This window comes from Schistocerca serialis, unplaced genomic scaffold (genome assembly GCF_023864345.2).
Source record: "Schistocerca serialis cubense isolate TAMUIC-IGC-003099 unplaced genomic scaffold, iqSchSeri2.2 HiC_scaffold_1417, whole genome shotgun sequence".
Taxonomy (NCBI): Eukaryota; Metazoa; Arthropoda; class Insecta; order Orthoptera; family Acrididae; genus Schistocerca; species Schistocerca serialis.
This window is the reverse complement of record NW_026047644.1, coordinates 24,785,304-24,811,316: the sequence shown is the minus strand read 5'-3', so window position 1 is coordinate 24,811,316 and position 26,013 is coordinate 24,785,304.

Here is a 26,013-nt window from a genome sequence, read left to right as displayed (position 1 = left end):
GAATCTAAAACCGGACTCAAAGGAGAGGTTCAAATCATAGAAAGTTAGAGTGTCAGTCCTCTTGTACTTAAGTCGGCATTGTGCATTTTGTATTAAATTCGGATAAAATTTCTGTGTTTCATCGTCAATAAGATGGTCAAAGGTATACAGTAAACCTGAAGTGAAGCATCGGAATCTAAAACTGGACTCACAGGAGAGGTTCAAATCATAGAAAGTTAGAGTGTCACTCCTCTGGTACTTAAGTCGGTATTGTGCCATTTGTATTACATTCGGATGCAATTTCTGGGTTTCCTCGTCAATAAGAAAGTCCAAGGGATACAGTAAACCTGAAGTGAAGCATCGGAATCTAAAACTGGACTCACAGGAGAGGTTAAAATCATAGAAAGTGAGAGTGTCAGCCTTCTTGTACTTAAGTAACCATTGTGCCTTTTGGATTAAATTCGGATCCAATTTCTGTGTTTCGTCGTCAATAAGAAGGTTCAAGGGATACAGTAAACCTGAAGTGAAGCATCGGAATCTAAAACTGGACTCACAGGAGGGGTTCAACTCGTAGAAAGTTAGAGTGTCAGTCCTCTTGTACTTAAGTCGGCATTGAGCCTTTTGTATTAAATTCGGATGCAAACTCTGTGTTTCATCGTCAATAAGAAGGTCCAAGGTATACAGTAAAACTGAAGTGAAGCATCGGAATCTAAAACTGGACTCACAGGAGAGGTTCAAATCATAGAAAGTGAGAGTGTCTGTCCTCTTGTACTTAAGTCGGCATTGTGTCATTTGTATTAAATTCGAGTACAATTTCTGTGTTTCATCATCAATAAGAAGGTCCAAGGAATACAGTAAACCTGAAGTGAAGCATCGGAATCTGAAACTGGACTCACAGGAAAGGTTCAAATCATAGAAAGTGACAGTGTCAGTCCTCTTGTAGTTAAGGCGGCATTGTGGCAATTGTATTAAATTCGGATGCAATATCTGTGTTTCATCGTCAATAAGAAGGTCCAAGGGATATAGTAAACCTGAAGTGAAGCATCGGAATCTAAAATTGGACTCACAGGAGAGGTTCAAATCATAGAAAGTTAGAGTGTCACTCCTCTTGTACTTAAGTCGGTATTGTGCCATTTGTATTACATTCGGATGCAATTTCTGTAATTCATCGTCAATAAGAAAGTCCAAGGGATACAGTAAACCTGAAGTGAAGCATCGGAATCTAAAACTGGACTCACAGGAGAGGTTTAAATCATAGTGAGTGAGAGTATCGGTCCTCTTGTGCTTAAGTCGATATTGTGCCATTTGTATTAAATTCGGATGCAATTTCTGTGTTTCATCGTCAATAAGAAGGTCCAAGGGATAGAGTAAACCTGAAGTGAAGCATCGGAATCTAAAACTGGACTCACAGGAGAGGTTCAAATCATAGAAAGTTAGAGTGTTTGTCCTCTTTTACTTAAGTCGGCATTCTGTTTTTGTATTAAATTCTGATGCAATTTCTATGTTCATCGTCAATAAGAAGGTGCAAGGTATACAGTAAACCTGGAGTGAAGTATTGGAATTTAAAACCGGTCTCACAGGAGAGGTTCAAATCATAGAAAGAAAGAGTGTCAGTCCTCTTGCACTTAAGTCGGCATTGTGCCATTTGTTTTAAATTCGGATGCAATTCCTGTGTTTCATTGTCAATAAGAAGGTCCAAGGGATACAGTAAACCTGAAGTGAAACATCGGAATCTAAAACTGGACTCACAGGAGAGGTTCAAATCATAGAAAGTTAGAGTGTCACTCCTCTAGTACTTAAGTCGGTATTGTGCCTTTTGTATTAAATTCAGATGCAATTTCTGTGTTTTATCGTCAATAAGATGTTCCAAGGTATACAGTAAACCTAAAGTGAAGCATTGGCATCTATAACCGGACTCACAGGAGAGGTTCAAATCATAGAAAGTTAAAGTGTCAGTCCTCTTGAACTTAAGTCGGCATTGTACCTTTTGTATTAAATTCGGATGCAAACTCTGTGTTTCATCGTCAACAAGAAGGTCCAAGGGATACAGTAAACCTGAAGTGAAGCATCGGAATCTAAAACTGGACTCACAGGAGAGGTTCAAATCATAGAAAGTGAGAGTGTCAGTCCTCTTGTACTTAAGTCGGCATTGTGCCATTTGTATTAAATTCGGGTGCAATTTCTGTGTTTCATCATCAATAAGAAGGTCCAAGGGATACAGTAAACCTGAAGTGAAGCATCGGAATCTAAAACTGGACTCACAGGAAAGGTTCAAATCATAGAAAGTGACAGTGTCAGTCCTCTTGTAGTTAAGTCGGCATTGTGGCAATTGTATTAAATTCGGATGCAATTTCTGTGTTTCATCGTCAATAGGAAGGTCCAAGGGATACAGTAAACCTGAAGTGAAGCATCGGAATCTAAAACCGGACTCAAAGGAGAGGTTCAAATCATAGAAAGTTAGAGTGCCAGTCCTCTTGTACTTAAGTCGGCATTGTACCTTTTGCATTAAATTCGGATGCAAACTCTGTGTTTCATCGTCAATAAAAGTGTCCAAGGGATACAGTAAACATGAAGTGAAGCATCGGAATCTAAAAGTGGACTCACAGGAGAGATTCAAATCATAGAATGTTAAATGTATCACTCCCCTTGTACTTAAGTCGGCATTGTGCCTTTTGTATTAAATTCGGATGCAATTTCTGTCTTTCATCGTCAATAAGAAGGTCAAAGGGATACAGTAAACCTGAAGTGAAGCATCGGAATCTAAAACTGGACTCACTGGAGAGGTTCAAATCATAGAGAGTAAGAGTGTCAGTCCTCTTGTACTTAAGTCGGCATTGTGCATTTTGTATTAAATTCGGATAAAATTTCTGTGTTTCATCGTCAATAAGATGGTCAAAGGTATACAGTAAACCTGAAGTGAAGCATCGGAATCTAAAACTGGACTCACAGGAGAGGTTCAAATCATAGAAAGTTAGAGTGTCACTCCTCTGGTACTTAAGTCGGTATTGTGCCATTTGTATTACATTCGGATGCAATTTCTGGGTTTCCTCGTCAATAAGAAAGTCCAAGGGATACAGTAAACCTGAAGTGAAGCATCGGAATCTAAAACTGGACTCACAGGAGAGGTTCAAATCATAGAAAGTTAGAGTGTCACTCCTCTTGTACTTAAGTCGGCATTGTACCTTTTCTATTAAATTCGGATGCAAGCACTGTGTTTCATCGTCAATAAGAAGGTCCAAGGGATACAGTAAACCTGAAGTGAAGCTTCGGAATCTAAAACTGGTCTCACAGGAGAGGTTCAAATCATAGAAAGTGAGAGTGTCAGTCCTCTTGTACATAAGTCTGCATTGTGCCTTTTGAATTTAATTCCGATGCAATTTCTGTGTTTCATCGTCAATAAGAAGTTGCAAGGTATACAGTAAACCTGAAGTGAAGCATCGGAATCTGAAACTGGACTCACAGGAGAGGTTCAAATCATAGAAAGTGAGAGTGTCAGTCCTCTTGTACTTAAGTCGGCATTGAGCCTTTTGTATTAAATTCGGATGCAAACTCTGTGTTTCATCGTCAACAAGAAGGTCCAAGGGATACAGTAAACCTGAAGTGAAGCATCGGAATCTAAAACTGGACTCACAGGAGAGGTTCAAATCATAGAAAGTGAGAGTGTCAGTCCTCTTGTACTTAAGTCGGCATTGTGCCATTTGTATTAAATTCGGGTGCAATTTCTGTGTTTCATCATCAACAAGAAGGTCCAAGGGATACAGTAAACCTGAAGTGAAGCATCGGAATCTAAAACTGGACTCACAGGAAAGGTTCAAATCATAGAAAGTGACAGTGTCAGTCCTCTTGTAGTTAAGTCGGCATTGTGGCAATTGTATTAAATTCGGATGCAATTTCTGTGTTTCATCGTCAATAAGAAGGTCCAAGGGATATAGTAAACCTGAAGTGAAGCATTGGAATCTAAAATTGGACTCACAGGAGAGGTTCAAATCATGGAAAGTTAGAGTGTCACTCCTCTTGTACTTAAGTCGGTATTGTGCCACTTGTATTACATTCGGATGCAATTTCTGTGTTTCATCGTCAATAAGAAAGTGCAAGGGATACAGTAAACCTGAAGTGAAGCTTCGGAATCTACAACTGGAATCACAGGAGAGGTTCAAATCATAGAAAGTTAGAGTGTTTGTCCTCTTTTACTTAAGTCGGCATTGTGCTTTTTGTATTAAATTCCGATGCAATTTCTATGTTCATCGTCAATAAGAAGGTGCAAGGTATACAGTAAACCTGGAGTGAAGCATCGGACTTTAAAACCGGTCTCACAGGACAGGTTCAAATCATAGAAAGAAAGAGTGTCATTCCTCTTGTACATATGTCGGCATTGTGCCATTTGTTTTAAATTCGGATGCAATTCCTGTGTTTCATAGTCAATAAGAAGGTCCAAGGGATACAGTAAACCTGAAGTGAAACATCGGAATCTAAAACTGGACTCACAGGAGAGGTTCAAATCATAGAAAGTTAGAGTGTCACTCCTCTAGTACTTAAGTCGGTATTGTGCCTTTTGTATTAAATTCAGATGCAATTTCTGTGTTTTATCGTCAATAAGAAGGTCCAAGGGATACAGTAAACCTGAAGTGAAGCATCGGAATCTAAAACTGGACTCACAGGAGAGGTTCAAATCATAGAAAGTGAGAGTGTCAGTACTCTTATACTTTAGTCGCCATTGTGATTTTTGTATTAAATTCGGATGCAATTTCTGTGTTTCATCGTCAATAAGAAGGTCCAAGGGATACAGTAAACCTGAAGTGAAGCATCGGAATCTAAAACTGGACTCTCAGGAGAGGTTCAAATCATAGAAAGTGAGAGTGTCGGTCCTCTTGTACTTAAGTCGGCATTGAGTCATTTGTATTAAATTTGGGTGCAATTTCTGTGTTTCATCGTCAATAAGAAGGTCCAAGGGATACAGTAAACCTGAAGTGAAACATCGGAAACTAAAACTGGACTCACAGGAACGGTTCAAATCATAGAAAGTGAGAGTGTCCGTCCTCTTGTACTTATGTCGGCATTGTGGCATTTGTATTAAAGTCGGATGCAATTCCTGTGTTTCACAGTAAATATGAAGGTCCAAGGGATAAGTAAACCTGAAGTGAAACATCAGAATCTAAAACTGGACTCACAGGAGAGGTTCAAATCATAGAAAGTTAGAGTGTCGCTCCTCTTGTACTTAAGTCGGTATTGTGCCTTTTGTATTAAATTCGGACGCAATTTATATGTTTTATCGTCAATAAGAAGGTCCAAGGGATACAGTAAACCTGAAGTGAAGCATCGGAATCTAAAACCGGACTCAAAGGAGAGGTTCAAATCATAGAAAGTTAGAGTGTCAGTCCTCTTGAACTTAAGTCGGCATTGTACCTTTTGCATTAAATTCGGATGCAAACTCTGTGTTTCATCGTCAATAAAAATGTCCAAGGGATACAGTAAACATGAAGTGAAGCATCGGAATCTAAAAGTGGACTCACAGGAGAGATTCAAATCATAGAATGTTAAATGTATCACTCCCCTTGTACTTAAGTCGGTATTGTGCCTTTTGTATTAAATTCGGATGCAATTTCTGTCTTTCATCGTCAATAAGAAGGTCAAAGGGATACAGTAAACCTGAAGTGAAGCATCGGAATCTAAAACTGGACTCACTGGAGAGGTTCAAATCATAGAGAGTGAGAGTGTCAGTCCTCTTGTACTTAAGTCGGCATTGTGCATTTTGTATTAAATTCGGATAAAATTTCTGTGTTTCATCGTCAATAAGATGGTCAAAGGTATACAGTAAACCTGAAGTGAAGCATCGGAATCTAAAACTGGACTCACAGGAGAGGTTCAAATCATAGAAAGTTAGAGTGTCACTCCTCTGGTACTTAAGTCGTTATTGTGCCATTTGTATTACATTCGGATGCAATTTCTGGGTTTCCTCGTCAATAAGAAAGTCCAAGGGATACAGTAAACCTGAAGTGAAGCATCGGAATCTAAAACTGGACTCACAGGAGAGGTTAAAATCATAGAAAGTGAGAGTGTCAGCCTTCTTGTACTTAAGTCGGCATTGTACCTTTTGTATTAAATTCGGATGAAAACACTGTGTTTCATCGTCAATAAGAAGGTCCAAGGGATACAGTAAACCTGAAGTGAAGCATCGGAATCTAAAACTGGACTCACAGGAGAGGTTCAAATCATAGAAAGTGAGAGTGTCAGTCCTCTTGTACTTAAGTCGGATTGGGCCTTTTGAATTTAATTCCGATGCAATTTCAGTGTTTCATCGTCAATAAGAAGTTGCAAGGTTTACAGTACACCTGAAGTGAAGCATCGGAATCTGAAACTGGACTCACAGGAGAGGTTCAAATCATTGAAAGTGAGAGAGTGAGTCCTCTTGTACTTAAGTAACCATTGTGCCTTTTGGATTAAATTCGGATCCAATTTCTGTGTTTCGTCGTCAATAAGAAGGTTCAAGGGATACAGTAAACCTGAAGTGAAGCATCGGAATCTAAAACTGGACTCACAGGAGGGGTTCAACTCGTAGAAAGTTAGAGTGTCAGTCCTCTTGTACTTAAGTCGGCATTGAGCCTTTTGTATTAAATTCGGATGCAAACTCTGTGTTTCATCGTCAATAAGAAGGTCCAAGGGATACAGTAAAACTGAAGTGAAGCATCGGAATCTAAAACTGGACTCACAGGAGAGGTTCAAATCATAGAAAGTGAGAGTGTCTGTCCTCTTGTACTTAAGTCGGCATTGTGTCATTTGTATTAAATTCGAGTACAATTTCTGTGTTTCATCATCAATAAGAAGGTCCAAGGGATACAGTAAACCTGAAGTGAAGCATCGGAATCTAAAACTGGACTCACAGGAAAGGTTCAAATCATAGAAAGTGACAGTGTCAGTCCTCTTGTAGTTAAGTCGGCATTGTGGCAATTGTATTAAATTCGGATGCAATATCTGTGTTTCATCGTCAATAAGAAGGTCCAAGGGATATAGTAAACCTGAAGTGAAGCATCGGAATCTAAAATTGGACTCACAGGAGAGGTTCAAATCATAGAAAGTTAGAGTGTCACTCCTCTTTTACTTAAGTCGGTATTGTGCCATTTGTATTACATTCGGATGCAATTTCTGTAATTCATCGTCAATAAGAAAGTCCAAGGGATACAGTAAACCTGAAGTGAAGCATCGGAATCTAAAACTGGACTCACAGGAGAGGTTTAAATCATAGTGAGTGAGAGTATCGGTCCTCTTGTGCTTAAGTCGATATTGTGCCATTTGTATTAAATTCGGATGCAATTTCTGTGTTTCATCGTCAATAAGAAGGTCCAAGGGATAGAGTAAACCTGAAGTGAAGCATCGGAATCTAAAACTGGACTCACAGGAGAGGTTCAAATCATAGAAAGTTAGAGTGTTTGTCCTCTTTTACTTAAGTCGGCATTCTGTTTTTGTATTAAATTCTGATGCAATTTCTATGTTCATCGTCAATAAGAAGGTGCAAGGTATACAGTAAACCTGGAGTGAAGTATTGGAATTTAAAACCGGTCTCACAGGAGAGGTTCAAATCATAGAAAGAAAGAGTGTCAGTCCTCTTGCACTTAAGTCGGCATTGTGCCATTTGTTTTAAATTCGGATGCAATTCCTGTGTTTCATTGTCAATAAGAAGGTCCAAGGGATACAGTAAACCTGAAGTGAAACATCGGAATCTAAAACTGGACTCACAGGAGAGGTTTAAATCATAGAAAGTTAGAGTGTCACTCCTCTAGTACTTAAGTCGGTATTGTGCCTTTTGTATTAAATTCAGATGCAATTTCTGTGTTTTATCGTCAATAAGATGTTCCAAGTTATACAGTAAACCTAAAGTGAAGCATTGGCATCTATAACCGGACTCACAGGTGAGGTTCAAATCATAGAAAGTTAAAGTGTCAGTCCTCTTGAACTTAAGTCGGCATTGTACCTTTTGTATTAAATTCGGATGCAAACTCTGTGTTTCATCGTCAACAAGAAGGTCCAAGGGATACAGTAAACCTGAAGTGAAGCATCGGAATCTAAAACTGGACTCACAGGAGAGGTTCAAATCATAGAAAGTGAGAGTGTCAGTCCTCTTGTACTTAAGTCGGCATTGTGCCATTTGTATTAAATTCGTGTGCAATTTCTGTGTTTCATCATCAATAAGAAGGTCCAAGGGATACAGTAAACCTGAAGTGAAGCATCGGAATCTAAAACTGGACTCACAGGAAAGGTTCAAATCATAGAAAGTGACAGTGTCAGTCCTCTTGTAGTTAAGTCGGCATTGTGGCAATTGTATTAAATTCGGATGCAATTTCTGTGTTTCATCGTCAATAGGAAGGTCCAAGGGATACAGTAAACCTGAAGTGAAGCATCGGAATCTAAAACCGGACTCAAAGGAGAGGTTCAAATCATAGAAAGTTAGAGTGTCAGTCCTCTTGTACTTAAGTCGGCATTGTACCTTTTGCATTAAATTCGGATGCAAACTCTGTGTTTCATCGTCAATAAAAATGTCCAAGGGATACAGTAAACATGAAGTGAAGCATCGGAATCTAAAAGTGGACTCACAGGAGAGATTCAAATCATAGAATGTTAAATGTATCACTCCCCTTGTACTTAAGTCGGCATTGTGCCTTTTGTATTAAATTCGGATGCAATTTCTGTCTTTCATCGTCAATAAGAAGGTCAAAGGGATACAGTAAACCTGAAGTGAAGCATCGGAATCTAAAACTGGACTCACTGGAGAGGTTCAAATCATAGAGAGTGAGAGTGTCAGTCCTCTTGTACTTAAGTCGGCATTGTGCATTTTGTATTAAATTCGGATAAAATTTCTGTGTTTCATCGTCAATAAGATGGTCAAAGGTATACAGTAAACCTGAAGTGAAGCATCGGAATCTAAAACTGGACTCACAGGAGAGGTTCAAATCATAGAAAGTTGGAGTGTCACTCCTGTGGTACTTAAGTCGGTATTGTGCCATTTGTATTACATTCGGATGCAATTTCTGGGTTTCCTCGTCAATAAGAAAGTCCAAGGGATACAGTAAACCTGAAGTGAAGCATCGGAATCTAAAACTGGACTCACAGGAGAGGTTAAAATCATAGAAAGTGAGAGTGTCAGCCTTCTTGTACTTAAGTCGGCATTGTACCTTTTGTATTAAATTCGGATGAAAACACTGTGTTTCATCGTCAATAAGAAGGTCCAAGGGATACAGTAAACCTGAAGTGAAGCATCGGAATCTAAAACTGGACTCACAGGAGAGGTTCAAATCATAGAAAGTGAGAGTGTCAGTCCTCTTGTACTTAAGTCGGATTGTGCCTTTTGAATTTAATTCCGATGCAATTTCAGTGTTTCATCGTCAATAAGAAGTTGCAAGGTTTACAGTACACCTGAAGTGAAGCATCGGAATCTGAAACTGGACTCACAGCAGAGGTTCAAATCATTGAAAGTGAGAGAGTGAGTCCTCTTGTACTTAAGTAACCATTGTGCCTTTTGGATTAAATTCGGATCCAATTTCTGTGTTTCGTCGTCAATAAGAAGGTTCAAGGGATACAGTAAACCTGAAGTGAAGCATCGGAATCTAAAACTGGACTCACAGCAGGGGTTCAACTCGTAGAAAGTTAGAGTGTCAGTCCTCTTGTACTTATGTCGGCATTGAGCCTTTTGTATTAAATTCGGATGCAAACTCTGTGTTTCATCGTCAATAAGAAGGTCCAAGGGATACAGTAAACCTGAAGTGAAGCATCGGAATCTAAAACTGGACTCACAGGAGAGGTTCAAATCATAGAAAGTGAGAGTGTCTGTCCTCTTGTACTTAAGTCGGCATTGTGTCATTTGTATTAAATTCGAGTACAATTTCTGTGTTTCATCATCAATAAGAAGGTCCAAGGGATACAGTAAACCTGAAGTGAAGCATCGGAATCTAAAACTGGACTCACAGGAAAGGTTCAAATCATAGAAAGTTAGAGTGTTTGTCCTCTTTTACTTAAGTCGGCATTCTGTTTTTGTATTAAATTCTGATGCAATTTCTATGTTCATCGTCAATAAGAAGGTGCAAGGTATACAGTAAACCTGGAGTGAAGTATTGGAATTTAAAACCGGTCTCACAGGGGAGGTTCAAATCATAGAAAGAAAGAGTGTCAGTCCTCTTGCACTTAAGTCGGCATTGTGCCATTTGTATTACATTCGGATGCAATTACTGTAATTCATCGTCAATAAGAAAGTCCAAGGGATACAGTAAACCTGAAGTGAAGCATCGGAATCTAAAACTGGACTCACAGGAGAGGTTTAAATCATAGTGAGTGAGAGTATCGGTCCTCTAGTACTTAAGTCGATATTGTGCCATTTGTATTAAATTCGGATGCAATTTCTGTGTTTCATCGTCAATAAGAAGGTCCAAGGGATAGAGTAAACCTGAAGTGAAGCATCGGAATCTAAAACTGGACTCACAGGAGAGGTTCAAATCATAGAAAGTTAGAGTGTTTGTCCTCTTTTACTTAAGTCGGCATTCTGTTTTTGTATTAAATTCTGATGCAATTTCTATGTTCATCGTCAATAAGAAGGTGCAAGGTATACAGTAAACCTGGAGTGAAGTATTGGAATTTAAAACCGGTCTCACAGGAGAGGTTCAAATCATAGAAAGAAAGAGTGTCAGTCCTCTTGCACTTAAGTCGGCATTGTGCCATTTGTTTTAAATTCGGATGCAATTCCTGTGTTTCATTGTCAATAAGAAGGTCCAAGGGATACAGTAAACCTGAAGTGAAACATCGGAATCTAAAACTGGACTCACAGGAGAGGTTCAAATCATAGAAAGTTAGAGTGTCACTCCTCTAGTACTTAAGTCGGTATTGTGCCTTTTGTATTAAATTCAGATGCAATTTCTGTGTTTTATCGTCAATAAGATGTTCCAAGGTATACAGTAAACCTAAAGTGAAGCATTGGCATCTATAACCGGACTCACAGGAGAGGTTCAAATCATCGAAAGTTAAAGTGTCAGTCCTCTTGAACTTAAGTCGGCATTGTACCTTTTGTATTAAATTCGGATGCAAACTCTGTGTTTCATCGTCAACAAGAAGGTCCAAGGGATACAGTAAACCTGAAGTGAAGCATCGGAATCTAAAACTGGACTCACAGGAGAGGTTCAAATCATAGAAAGTGAGAGTGTCAGTCCTCTTGTACTTAAGTCGGCATTGTGCCATTTGTATTAAATTCGGGTGCAATTTCTGTGTTTCATCATCAATAAGAAGGTCCAAGGGATACAGTAAACCTGAAGTGAAGCATCGGAATCTAAAACTGGACTCACAGGAAAGGTTCAAATCATAGAAAGTGACAGTGTCAGTCCTCTTGTAGTTAAGTCGGCATTGTGGCAATTGTATTAAATTCGGATGCAATTTCTGTGTTTCATCGTCAATAGGAAGGTCCAAGGGATATAGTAAACCTGAAGTGAAGCATTGGAATCTAAAATTGGACTCACAGGAGAGGTTCAAATCATGGAAAGTTAGAGTGTCACTCCTCTTGTACTTAAGTCGGTATTGTGCCACTTGTATTACATTCGGATGCAATTTCTGTGTTTCATCGTCAATAAGAAAGTGCAAGGGATACAGTAAACCTGAAGTGAAGCTTCGGAATCTACAACTGGAATCACAGGAGAGGTTCAAATCATAGAAAGTTAGAGTGTTTGTCCTCTTTTACTTAAGTCGGCATTGTGCTTTTTGTATTAAATTCCGATGCAATTTCTATGTTCATCGTCAATAAGAAGGTGCAAGGTATACAGTAAACCGGGAGTGAAGCATCGGACTTTAAAACCGGTCTCACAGGACAGGTTCAAATCATAGAAAGAAAGAGTGTCATTCCTCTTGTACTTATGTCGGCATTGTGCCATTTGTTTTAAATTCGGATTCAATTCCTGTGTTTCATAGTCAATAAGAAGGTCCAAGGGATACAGTAAACCTGAAGTGAAACATCGGAATCTAAAACTGGACTCACAGGAGAGGTTCAAATCATAGAAAGTTAGAGTGTCACTCCTCTAGTACTTAAGTCGGTATTGTGCCTTTTGTATTAAATTCAGATGCAATTTCTGTGTTTTATCGTCAATAAGAAGGTCCAAGGTATACAGTAAACCTAAAGTGAAGCATCGGAATCTAAAACCGGACTCACAGGAGAGGTTCATATCATAGAAAGTGAGAGTGTCACTCCTCTTGTACTTGAGTCGGTATTGTACTTTTGTATTAAATTGGGGAGCAATTTCTGTGTTTCATCGTCAATAAGAATGTCCAAGGGATACAATAAACCTGAAGTGAAGCATCGGAATCTAAAACTGGATTCACAGGATAGGTTCAAATCATAGCAAGTTAGAATGTCAGTCCTCTTGTACTTAAGTCAGCATTGTGCCCTTTGTATTAAATTCGGATGCAATTTCTGTGTTTCATCGTCAATAAGAAGGAGTAAGGTATTCAGTAAACCTGAAGTGAAGCATCGGAATTTAAAATTGGACTCACAGGAGAGGTTCAAATCATAGAAAATGAGAGTGTCAGTCCTCTTGTACTTAAGTCGACATTGTGCCATTTGTATTAAATTCGGATGCAATTTCCTTGTTTCATCGTCAATAAGAAGGTCCAAGGGATACAGTAAACCTGAAGTGAAGCATCGGCATCTAAAACCGGACTCACAGGAGAGGTTCAAATCATAGAAAGTGAGAGTGTCAGTACTCTTGTACTTTAGTCGCCATTGTGATTTTTGTATTAAATTCGGATGCAATTTCTGTGTTTCATCGTCAATAAGAAGGTCCAAGGGATACAGTAAACCTGAAGTGAAGCATCGGAATCTAAAACTGGACTCTCAGGAGAGGTTCAAATTATAGAAAGTGAGAGTGTCGGTCCTTTTGTACTTAAGTCGGCATTGAGTCATTTGTATTAAATTTGGGTGCAATTTCTGTGTTTCATCGTCAATAAGAAGGTCCAAGGGATACAGTAAACCTGAAGTGAAACATCGGAAACTAAAACTGGACTCACAGGAACGGTTCAAATCATAGAAAGTGAGAGTGTCCGTCCTCTTGTACTTATGTCGGCATTGTGGCATTTGTATTAAAGTCGGATGCAATTCCTGTGTTTCACAGTAAATAAGAAGGTCCAAGGGATAAGTAAACCTGAAGTGAAACATCAGAATCTAAAACTGGACTCACAGGAGAGGTTCAAATCATAGAAAGTTAGAGTGTCGCTCCTCTTGTACTTAAGTCGGTATTGTGCCTTTTGTATTAAATTCGGACGCAATTTATGTGTTTTATCGTCAATAAGATTGTCCAAGGGATACAGTAAACCTGAAGTGAAGCATCGGAATCTAAAACCGGACTCAAAGGAGAGGTTCAAATCATAGAAAGTTAGAGTGTCAGTCCTCTTGTACTTAAGTCGGCATTGTACCTTTTGCATTAAATTCGGATGCAAACTCTGTGTTTCATCGTCAATAAAAATGTCCAAGGGATACAGTAAACATGAAATGAAGCATCGGAATCTAAAAGTGGACTCACAGGAGAGATTCAAATCATAGAATGTTAAATGTATCACTCCCCTTGTACTTAAGTCGGTATTGTGCCTTTTGTATTAAATTAGGATGCAATTTCTGTCTTTCATCGTCAATAAGAAGGTCAAAGGGATACAGTAAACCTGAAGTGAAGCATCGGAATCTAAAACTGGACTCACTGGAGAGGTTCAAAACATAGAGAGTGAGAGTGTCAGTCCTCTTGTACTTAAGTCGGCATTGTGCATTTTGTATTAAATTCGGATAAAATTTCTGTGTTTCATCGTCAATAAGATGGTCAAAGGTATACAGTAAACCTGAAGTGAAGCATCGGAATCTAAAACTGGACTCACAGGAGAGGTTCAAATCATAGAAAGTTAGAGTGTCACTCCTCTGGTACTTAAGTCGGTATTGTGCCATTTGTATTACATCCGGATGCAATTTCTGGGTTTCCTCGTCAATAAGAAAGTCCAAGGGATACAGTAAACCTGAAGTGAAGCATCGGAATCTAAAACTGGACTCACAGGAGAGGTTCAAATCATAGAAAGTGAGAGTGTCAGCCTTCTTGTACTTAAGTCGGCATTGTACCTTTTGTATTAAATTCGGATGCAAACACTGTGTATCATCGTCAATAAGAAGGTCCAAGGGATACAGTAAACCTGAAGTGAAGCATCGGAATCTAAAACTGGACTCACGAGAGAGGTTCAAATCATAGAGAGTGAGAGTGTCAGTCCTCTTGTATTTAAGTCGGATTGTGCCTTTTGAATTTAATTCCGATGCAATTTTTGTGTTTCATCGTCAATAAGAAGTTCCAAGGTTTACAGTACACCTGAAGTGAAGCATCGGAATCTGAAACTGGACTCACAGGAGAGGTTCAAATCATTTAAAGTGAGAGAGTGAGTCCTCTTGTACTTAAGTAACCATTGTGCCTTTTGGATTAAATTCGGATCCAATTTCTGTGTTTCGTCGTCAATAAGAAGGTTCAATGGATACAGTAAACCTGAAGTGAAGCATCGGAATCTAAAACTGGACTCACAGGAGGGGTTCAACTCGTAGAAAGTTAGAGTGTCAGTCCTCTTGTACTTAAGTCGGCATTGAGTCTTTTGTATTAAATTCGGATGCAAACTCTGTGTTTCATCGTCAATAAGAAGGTCCAAGGGATACAGTAAACCTGAAGTGAAGCATCGGAATCTAAAACTGGACTCACAGGAGAGGTTCAAATCATAGAAAGTGAGAGTGTCTGTCCTCTTGTACTTAAGTCGGCATTGTGTCATTTGTATTAAATTCGAGTACAATTTCTGTGTTTCATCATCAATAAGAAGGTCCAAGGGATACAGTAAACCTGAAGTGAAGCATCGGAATCTAAAACTGGACTCACAGGAAAGGTTCAAATCATAGAAAGTGACAGTGTCAGTCCTCTTGTAGTTAAGTCGGCATTGTGGCAATTGTATTAAATTCGGATGCAATATCTGTGTTTCATCGTCAATAAGAAGGTCCAAGGGATATAGTAAACCTGAAGTGAAGCATCGGAATCTAAAATTGGACTCACAGGAGAGGTTCAAATCATAGAAAGTTAGAGTGTCACTCCTCTTGTACTTAAGTCGGTATTGTGCCATTTGTATTACATTCGGATGCAATTTCTGTAATTCATCGTCAATAAGAAAGTCCAAGGGATACAGTAAACCTGAAGTGAAGCATCGGAATCTAAAACTGGACTCACAGGAGAGGTTTAAATCATAGTGAGTGAGAGTATCGGTCCTCTTGTACTTAAGTCGATAGTGTGCCATTTGTATTTAATTCGGATGCAATTTCTGTGTTTCATCGACAATAAGAAGGTCCAAGGGATACAGTAAACCTTAAGTGAAGCTTCGGAATCTAAAACTGGACTCACAGGAGAGGTTTAAATCATAGAAAGTGAGAATGTCAGTCCTCTTGTACTTAAGGCGGCATTGTGCCTTTTGAATTTAATTCCGATGCAATTTCTGTGTTCCATCGTCAATAAGAAGGTGCAAGGTATACAGTAAACCTGATGTGATGCATCGGAATCTGAAACTGGACACACAGGAGAGGTTCAAATCATAGAAAGTTAGAGTGTTTGTCCTCTTTTACTTAAGTCGGCATTCTGTTTTTGTATTAAATTCTGATGCAATTTCTATGTTCATCGTCAATAAGAAGGTGCAAGGTATACAGTAAACCTGGAGTGAAGTATCGGAATTTAAAACCGGTCTCACAGGAGAGGTTCAAATCATAGAAAGAAAGAGTGTCAGTCCTCTTGCACTTAAGTCGGCATTGTGCCATTTGTTTTAAATTCGGATGCAATTCCTGTGTTTCATTGTCAATAAGAAGGTCCAAGGGATACAGTAAACCTGAAGTGAAACATCGGAATCTAAAACTGGACTCACAGGAGAGGTTCAAATCATAGAAAGTTAGAGTGTCACTCCTCTAGTACTTAAGTCGGTATTGTGCCTTTTGTATTAAATTCAGATGCAATTTCTGTGTTTTATCGTCAATAAGATGTTCCAAGGTATACAGTAAACCTAAAGTGAAGCATTGGCATCTATAACCGGACTCACAGGAGAGGTTCAAATCATAGAAAGTTAAAGTGTCAGTCCTCTTGAACTTAAGTCGGCATTGTACCTTTTGTATTAAATTCGGATGCAATTTCTGTGTTTCATCGTCAATAAGAAGGTCCAAGGGATACAGTAAACCTTAAGTGAAGCTTCGGAATCTAAAACTGGACTCACAGGAGAGGTTTAAATCATAGAAAGTGAGAATGTCAGTCCTCTTGTACTTAAGGCGGCATTGTGCCTTTTGAATTTAATTCCGATGCAATTTCTGTGTTCCATCGTCAATAAGAAGGTGCAAGGTATACAGTAAACCTGATGTGATGCATCGGAATCTGAAACTGGACACACAGGAGAGGTTCAAATCATAGAAAGTGATAGTGTCAGTCCTCTTGTACTTAAGTCGCCATAGTGCCTTTTGTGTTAAATTCGGATGCAATTTCAGTGTTTCATCGTCAAGAAGAAGGTCCAAGGGATACAGTAAACCTGAAGTGAAGCATCGGAATCTAAAACTGGACTCACAGGAGAGGTTCAAATCATAGAAAGTGAGAGTGTCAGTCCTCTTGTACTTAAGTCGGCATTGTGTCATTTGTATTAAATTCAGGTGCAATATCTGTGTTTCATCGTCAATAACAAGGTCCAAGGGATACAGTAAACCTGAAGTGAAGCATCGGAATCTAAAACTGGACTCACAGGAAAGGTTCAAATCATAGAAAGTGAGAGTGTCACTCCTCTTGTACTTGAGTCGGTATTGTGCTTTTGTATTACATTGGGGAGCAATTTCTGTGTTTCATCGTCAATAAGAATGTCCAAGGAATACAGTAAACCTGTAGTGAAGCATCGGAATCTAAAACTGGATTCACAGGAGAGGTTCAAATCATACAAAGTTAGAATGTCAGTCCACTTGTACTTAAGTCGGCATTGTGCCCTTTGTATTAAATTCGGATGCAATTTCTGTGTTTCATCGTCAATAAGAAGGAGCAAGGTATTCAGTAAACCTGAAGTGAAGCATCGGAATCTAAAACGGGACTCACAGGAGAGGTTCAAATCATAGAAAATGAGAGTGTCAGTCCTCTTGTACTTAAGTCGGCATTGTGGCATTTGTATTTAATTAGGATGAAATATCTGTGTTTCATCGTCAATAAGAAGGTCCAAGGGATACAGTAAACCTGAAGTGAAGCATCAGAATCTAAAACTGGACTCACAGGAGAGGTTCAAATCATAGAAGTTAGAGTGTCAGTCCTCTTGTACTTAAGTCGGCATTGTGATTTTTGAATTTAATTCCGATGCAATTTCTGTGTTTCATCGTCAACAAGAAGGTCCAAGGGATACAGTAAACCTGGAGTGAAGCATCGGAATCTGAAACTGGACTCACAGGAGAGGTTCAAATCATAGAAAGTGAGAGTGTCAGTCCTCTTTTACTTAAGTCGGCATTGTACGTTTTGAATTTAATTCCGATGCAATTTCTGTGTTTCATCTTCAATAAGAAGGTCCAAGGGATACAGTAAACCTGAAGTGAAGCATCGGAATCTAAAACTGGACTCTCAGGAGAGGTTCTAATCATAGAAAGTTAGAGTGTCAGTCCTCTTGTACTTAAGTCGGCATTGAACCTTTTGTATTAAATTCGGATGCAAACTCTGTGTTTCATCGTCAATAAGAAGGACCAAGGGATACAGTAAACCTGAAGTGAAGCATCGGAATCTAAAACTGGACTCACAGGAGAGGTTCAAATCAAAGAAAGTGAGAGTGTCAGTCCTCTTGTACTGAAGTCGGTATTGTCCTTTTGAATTTAATTCCGATGCAATTTCTGTGTTTCATCGTCAATAAGAAGGTGCAAGGTATACAGTAAACCTGAAGTGAAGCATCGGAATCTAAAACTGGACTCACAGGAGAGGTTCAAATCATAGAAAGTGAGACTGTCAGTCCTCTTGTACTTGAGTCGGTATTGTGCCTTTTGTATTAAATTCGGATGCAATTTCTGTGTTTCATCGTCAATAAGAATGACCAAGGGATACAGTAAACCTTAAGTGAAGCATCGGAATCTCGAACTGGACTCGCAGGAGAGGTTCAAATCATAGAATGTTAGAGTGTCAGTCCTCTTTTACTTAAGTCGGCATTGTGCCTTTTGTATTAAATTCGGATGCAATTTCTGTGTTTCATCGTCAATAAGAAGGTCCGAGGGATACAGTAAACCTGAAGTGAAGCATCGGAAACTAAAACTGGACTCACAGGAGACGTTCAAATCATAGAAAGTTAGAATGTCAGTCCTCTTGTACCTAAGTCGGCATTGTGCCTTTTGTATTAAATTCGGATGCAATTTTTGTGTTTCATCGTCAATAAGATGGTGCGAGGTATACTGTAAACCTGAAGTGAAGCATCGGAATCTAAAACTGGACCCACAGGAGAGTTATAAATCATAGAAAGTGAGAGTGTCAGTCCTCTTGTACTTAAGTCGACATTGTGCCATTTGTATTAAAATCGGATGCAATTTCTGTGTTTCATCGTCAATAAGAAGGTCCAAGGGATACAGTAAACCTGAAGTGAAGCAACGGAATCTAAAGCTGGACTCACAGGAGAGGTTCAAATCATAGAAAGTTAGAGTGTTTGTCCTCTTTTATTTAAGTCGGCATTGTGGTTTTTGCATTAAATTCCGATGCAATTTCTATGTTTCATCGTCAATAAGAAGGTGCAAGGTATACAGTAAACCTGAAGTGAAACATCGGAATTTAATACCGGACTCACAGGAGAGGTTCCAATCATAGAAAGAGAGAGTGTCAGTCCTCTTGTACTTAAGTTGGCATTGTGCCTTTTGTATTAAATTCGGATGCAATTCCTGTGTTTCATAGTCAATAAGAAGGTCCAAGGAATACAGTAAACCTGAAGTGAAACATCGGAATCTAAAACTGGACTCACAGGAGAGGTTCAAATCATAGAAAGTAAGAGTGTCAGTCCTCTCGTACTTAAGTCGGCATTGTACCTTTTGTATTAAATTTGGATGCAAACTCTGTGTTTCATCGACAATTAGAAGATCCAAGGGATACAGTAAACCTGAAGTGATGCATCGGAATCTGAAACTGGACTCACAGGATAGGTTCAAATCATAGAAAGTTAGAGTATCAGTCCTCTTGTACTTAAGTCGGCATTGTTGCATTTGTATTAAATTCGGATGAAATTTCTGTGTTTCATCGTCAATAAGAAGGTCCAAGGGATACAGTAAAACTGAAGTGAAGCATCGAAATCTAAAACTGGACTCAAAGGAGAGGTTCAAATCATAGAAAGTGAGAGTGTCAGTCCTCTTGTACTTAAGTCGCCATTTTTAATTCTGTATTAAATTCGGATGCAATTTCTGTGTTTCATCGTCAATAAGAAGATCCAAGGGATACAGTAAACCTGAAGTGAAGCATCGGAATCATAAACTGGACTCACAGGAGACGTTCAAATCATAGAAAGTTAGGGTGTCAGTCCTCTTGTACTTATGCCGGCATTGTACCTTTAGAATTTAATTCCGATGCAATTTCTGTGTTTCATCGTCAATAAGAAGGTGCAAGGTATACAGTAAAGCTGAAGTGAAGCATCGGAATCTAAAACTGGACTTACAGGAGAGGTTCAAATCATAGAAAGTGAGAGTGTCAGTCCTCTTCTACTTAGGTCGGCATTGTGCCTCTTGAATTTAATTCCGATGCAATTTCTGTGTTTCATCGTCAATAAGAAGGTCGAAGGGATACAGTAAACCTGAAGTGAAGCATCGGAGTCTAAAACTGGACTCACAGGGGAGATTCAAACCATTGAAAGTTAGAGTGTCACTCCTCTTGTACTTGAGTCGGTATTGTGCCTTTTGTATTAAATTCGGATGCAATTTCTCTGTTTCATCGTCAATAAGAAGGTCCAAGGGATACAGTAAACCTTAAGTGAAGCATCGGAATCTAAAACTGCACTCGCAGAAGAGGTTCAATTTATAGAATGTTAGAGTGTCAGTCCTCTTTTACTTAAGTCGGCATTGTGCCTTTTGTATTAAATTCGGATGCAATTTCTTTGTTTCATCGTCAATAAGAAGGTCCAAGGGATACAATAAACCTGAAGTGAAGCATCGGAAACTAAAATTGGACTCACAGGAGACGTTCAAATCATAGAAAGTTAGAATGTCAGTCCTCTTGTACTTAAGTCTGCATTGTGCCTTTTGTATTAAATTCGGATGCAATTTTTGTGATTCATCGTCAATAAGAAGGTGCAAGGTATACTGTAAACCTGAAGTGAAGCATCGGAATCTAAAACTGGACTCACAGGAGAGGTTCAAATCATAGAAAGTGAGAGTGTCAGTCCTCTTGTACTTAAGTCGACATTGTGCCATTTGTATTAAATTCGAATGCAATTTCTGTGTTTCATCGTCAATAAGAAGGTCCAAGGGATACAGTAAACCTGAAGTGAAGCATCGGAATCTAAAGCTGGATTCACAGGAAAGGTTCAAATCATAGAAAGTTAGAGTGTTTGTCCTCTTTTATTTAAATCGGCATTGTGGCTTTTGCATTAAATTCCGGTGCAATTTCTATGTTTCATCGTCAATAAGAAGGTGCAAGGTATACAGAAAACCTGAAGTGAAGCATCGGAATTTAAAGCCGTACTCACAGGAGAGGTTCAAATCATAGAAAGAGAGAGTGTCAATCCTCTTGTACTTAAGTCGGCATTGTTGCATTTGTATTAAATTCGGATGAAATTTCTGTGTTTCATCGTCAATAAGAAGGTCCAAGGGATACAGTAAAACTGAAGTGAAGCATCGAAATCTAAAACTGGACTCAAAGGAGAGGTTCAAATCATAGAAAGTGAGAGTGTCAGTCCTCTTGTACTTATGCCGGCATTGTACCTTTTGAACTTAATTCCGATGCAATTTCTGTGTTTCATCGTCAATAAGAAGGTGCAAGGTATACAGTAAAGCTGAAGTGAAGCATCGGAATCTAAAACTGGACTCACAGGATAGGTTCAAATCATAGAAAGTGAGAGTGTCAGTCCTCTTCTACTTAGGTCGGCATTGTGCCTCTTGAATGTAATTCCGATGCAATTTCTGTGTTTCATCGTCAATATGAAGGTCCAAGGGATACAGTAAACCTGAAGTGAAGCATCGGAGTCTAAAACTGGACTCACAGGAGAGATTCAAATCATTGAAAGTTAGAGTGTCACTCCTCTTGTACTTGAGTCGGTATTGTGCCTTTTGTATTAAATTCGGATGCAATTTCTGTGTTTCTACGTCAATAAGAAGGTCCAAGGGATACAGTAAACCTTAAGTGAAGCATCGGAATCTAAAACTGCACTCGCAGGAGAGGTTCAAATCATAGAATGTTAGAGTGTCAGTCCTCTTTTACTTAAGTCGGCATTGTGCCTTTTGTATTAAATTCGGATGCAATATCTGTGTTTCATCGTCAATAAGAAGGTCCAAGGGATACAGTAAACCTGAAGTGAAGCATCGGAATCTAAAACTGGACTCACAGGAGAGGTTCAAAACAAAGAAAGTTAGAATGTCAGTTCCTCTTGTACTTAAGTCGGCATTGTGCCTTTTGTATTAAATTTGGATGCAATTTCTGTGTTTCGGCGTTATTAAGAAGGTGCAAGGTATACTGTAAACCTGAAGTGAAGCATCGGAATCTAAAACTGGACTCACAGGAGAGGTTCAAATCATAGAAATTGAGAGTGTCAGTCCTCTTGTACTTAAGTCGACATTGTGCCATTTGTATTAAATTCGGATGCAATTTCTGTGTTTCATCGTCAATATGAAGGTCCAAGGGATACAGTAAAACTGAAGTGAAGCATCGGAATCTAAAACTGAACTCACAGGAGAGGTTCAAATCATAGAAAGTTAGAGTGTTAGTCCTCTTTTATTTAAGTCGGCATTGTGGCTTTTGCATTAAATTCCGATGCAATTTCTATGTTTCATCGTCAATAAGAAGGTGCAAGGTATACAGTAAACCTGAAGTGAAGCATCGGGATTTAAAACTGGACTCACAGGAGAGATTCCAATCATAGAAAGAGAGAGTGTCAGTCCTCTTCTACTTAGGTCGGTATTGTGCCTCTTGAATTTAATTCCGATGCAATTTCTGTGTTTCATCGTCAATACGAAGGTCCAAGGGATACAGTAAACCTGAAGTGAAGCTTCGGAGTCTAAAACTGGACTCATAGGAGAGGTTCAAATCATAGAAAGTGACAGTGTCAGTCCTCTTGTAGTTAAGTCGGCATTGTGGCAATTGTATTAAATTCGGATGCAATTTCTGTGTTTCATCGTCAATAAGAAGGTCCAAGGGATATAGTAAACCTGAAGTGAAGCATTGGAATCTAAAATTGGACTCACAGGAGAGGTTCAAATCATGGAAAGTTAGAGTGTCACTCCTCTTGTACTTAAGTCGGTATTGTGCCACTTGTATTACATTCGGATGCAATTTCTGTGTTTCATCGTCAATAAGAAAGTGCAAGGGATACAGTAAACCTGAAGTGAAGCTTCGGAATCTACAACTGGAATCACAGGAGAGGTTCAAATCATAGAAAGTTAGAGTGTCAGTCCTTTTGTACTTAAGTCGGCATTGTGACTTTTGTATTAAATTCGGATGAAAACTCTGTGTTTTATCGTCAATTAGAAGGTCCAAGGGATACAGTAAACCTGAAGTGATGCATCGGAATCTGAAACTGGACTCACAGGATAGGTTCACATCATAGAAACTGAGAGAGTCAGTCCTCTTGTACTTAAGTCGGCATTGTGCCATTTGTATTAAATTCGGATGCAATTTCTGTGTTTCATCGTCAATAAGAAGGTCCAAGGGATACAGTAAACCTGAAGTGAAGCATCGGAATCTAAAACTGGATTCACAGGAGAGGCTCAAATCATAGAAAGTGAGAGTGTCAGTCCACTTCTACTTAGGTCGGCATTGTGTCTTTTGAATTTAATTCCGATGCAATTTCTGTGTTTCATCGCCAATAAGAAGGTCCAAAGCATTCAGTAAACCTGAAGTGAAGCATCGGAATCTAAAACTGAATCACAGGAGAGATTCAAATCATAGAAAGCCAGAGTGTCACTCCTCTTGTACTTAAGTTGGTATTGTGCTTTTTGTATTAAATTCGGATGCAATTTCTGTGTTTCATCATCAATAAGAAGGTCCAAGGGATACAGTAAACCTTAAGTAAAGCATCGGAATTTAAAACTGGACTCACAGGAGAGGTTCAAATCATAGAAAGTTAGAGTGTCAGTCCTCTTGTACTTAAGTCGGCATTGTGCCTTTTGTATTAATTTCGGATGCAAACTCTGTGTTTCATCGTCAATAAGAAGGTCCAAGGTATATAGTAAACCTGAAGTGAAGCATCGGAATCTAAAACTGGACTCACAGGAGGGGTTCAAATCATAGAAAGTTAGAGTGTCATTCCTCTTGTACTTAACTCTGCATTGTGATTTTTGAATTTAATTCCGATGCAATTTCTGTGTTTCATCGTCAGTAAGAAGGTCCAAGGGATACAGTAAACCCGGAATGAATCATTGGAATCTAAGACTGGACTCACAGGAGATGTTCAAATCATAGAAAGTGAAAGTGTCAGTCCTCTTGTACTTATGTCGGCATTGTGGCATTTGTATTAAATTCGGATGCAATTTCTGTGTTTCATCGTCAATTAGAATGTCCAAGGGATACAATAAACCTGAAGTGAAGCATCGGAATCTAAAACCGGACTCACAGGAGAGGTTCAAATCATAGAAAGTTAGAGTGTCAGTCCTCTTTTACTTAAGTCGGCATTGTGCCTTTTGTATTAAATTCCGATGTAATTTCTATGTTTCATCGTCAATAAAAAGGTGCAAGGTATATAGTAAACCTGAAGTGAAGCATCGGAATCTAAAACTGGACTCAGAAGAGAGGTTCAAATCATAGAAAGTGAGAGTGTCAGTCCTCTTCTACTTAGGTCGGCATTGTGCCTTTTGAATTTAATTCCGATGCAATTTCTGTGTTTCATCGTCAATAAGAAGGTCCAAGGGATACAGTAAACCTGAAGTGAAGCATCGGAGTCTACAACTGGACTCACAGGAGAGATTCAAATCATTGAAAGTTAGAGTGTCATTCCTCTTGTACTTGAGTCGGTATTGTGCCTTTTGCATTAAATTCGGATGCAATTTCTGTGTTTCATCGTCAATAAGAAGGTCCAAGGGATACAGTAAACCTTAAGTGAAGCATCGGAATCTAAACCTGCACTCGCAGGAGAGTTTCAAATCATAGAATGTTAGAGTGTCAGTCCTCTTTTACTTAAGTCGGCATTGTGCATTTTGTATTAAATTCGGATGCAATTTCTGTGTTTCATCGTCAATAAGAAGGTCCAAGGGATACAGTAAACCTGAAATGAAGCATCGGAATCTAAAACTGGACTCACAGGAGAGGTTCAAATCATAGAAATTTAGAATGTCAGTCCTCTTGTACTTAAGTCGGCATTGTGCCATTTGTATTAAATTCGGATGCAAATCCTGTGTTTCATAGTCAATAAGAAGGTCCAAGGAATACAGTAAACCTGAAGTGAAACATCGGAATCTAAAACTGGACTCACAGGAGAGGTTCAAATCATAGAAATTTAGAATGTCAGTCCTCTTGTACTTAAGTCTGCATTGTGCCATTTGTATTAAATTCGGATGCAAATCCTGTGTTTCATAGTCAATAAGAAGGTCCAAGGAATACAGTAAACCTGAAGTGAAACATCGGAATCTAAAACTGGACTCACAGGAGAGGTTCAAATCATAGAAAGTAAGAGTGTCAGTCCTCTTGTACTTAAGTCGGCATTGTACCTTTTGTACTAAATTTGGATGCAAACTCTGTGTTTCATCGTCAATAAAAAGGTCCAAGGGATACAGTAAACCTTAAGTGAAGCATCGGAATCTAAACCTGCACTCGCAGGAGAGTTTCAAATCACAGAATGTTAGAGTGTCAGTCCTCTTTTACTTAAGTCGGTATTGTGCTTTTTGTATTAAATTCAGATGCAATTTCTGTGTTTCATCGTCAATTAGAATGTCCAAGGGATACAATAAACCTGAAGTGAAGCATCGGAATCTAAAACCGGACTCACAGGAGAGGTTCAAATCATAGAAAGTTAGAGTGTCAATCCTCTTTTACTTAAGTCGGCGTTGTGCCTTTTGTATTAAATTCCGATGTAATTTCTATGTTTCATCGTCAATAAAAAGGTGCAAGGTATACAGTAAACCTGAAGTGAAGCATCGGAATCTAAAACTGGACTCACAGGAGATGTTCAAATCATAGAAAGTGAGAGTGTCAGTCCTCTTCTACTTAGGTCGGCATTGTGCCTTTTGAATTTAATTCCGATGCAATTTCTGTGTTTCATCGTCAATAAGAAGGTCCAAGGGATACAGTAAACCTGAAGTGAAGCATCGGAGTCTAAAACTGGACTCACAGGAGAGATTCAAATCATTGAAAGTTAGAGGGTCATTCCTCTTGTACTTGAGTCGGTATTGTGCCTTTTGCATTAAATTCGGATGCAATTTCTGTGTTTCATCGTCAATAAGAAGGTCCAAGGGATACAGTAAACCTTAAGTGAAGCATCGGAATCTAAACCTGCACTCGCAGGAGAGTTTTAAATCATAGAATGTTAGAGTGTCAGTCCTCTTTTACTTAAGTCGGCATTGTGCCTTTTGTATTAAATTCGGATGCAATTTCTGTGTTTCATCGTCAATAAGAAGGTCCAAGGGATACAGTAAACCTGAAATGAAGCATCGGAATCAAATACTGGACTCACAGGAGAGGTTCAAATCATAGAAATTTAGAATGTCATTCCTCTTGTACTTAAGTCGGCATTGTGCCATTTGTATTAAATTCGGATGCAATTCCTGTGTTTCATAGTCAATAAGAAGGTCCAAGGAATACAGTAAACCTTAAGTGAAACATCGGAATCTAAAACTGCACTCGCAGGAGAGGTTCAAATCAT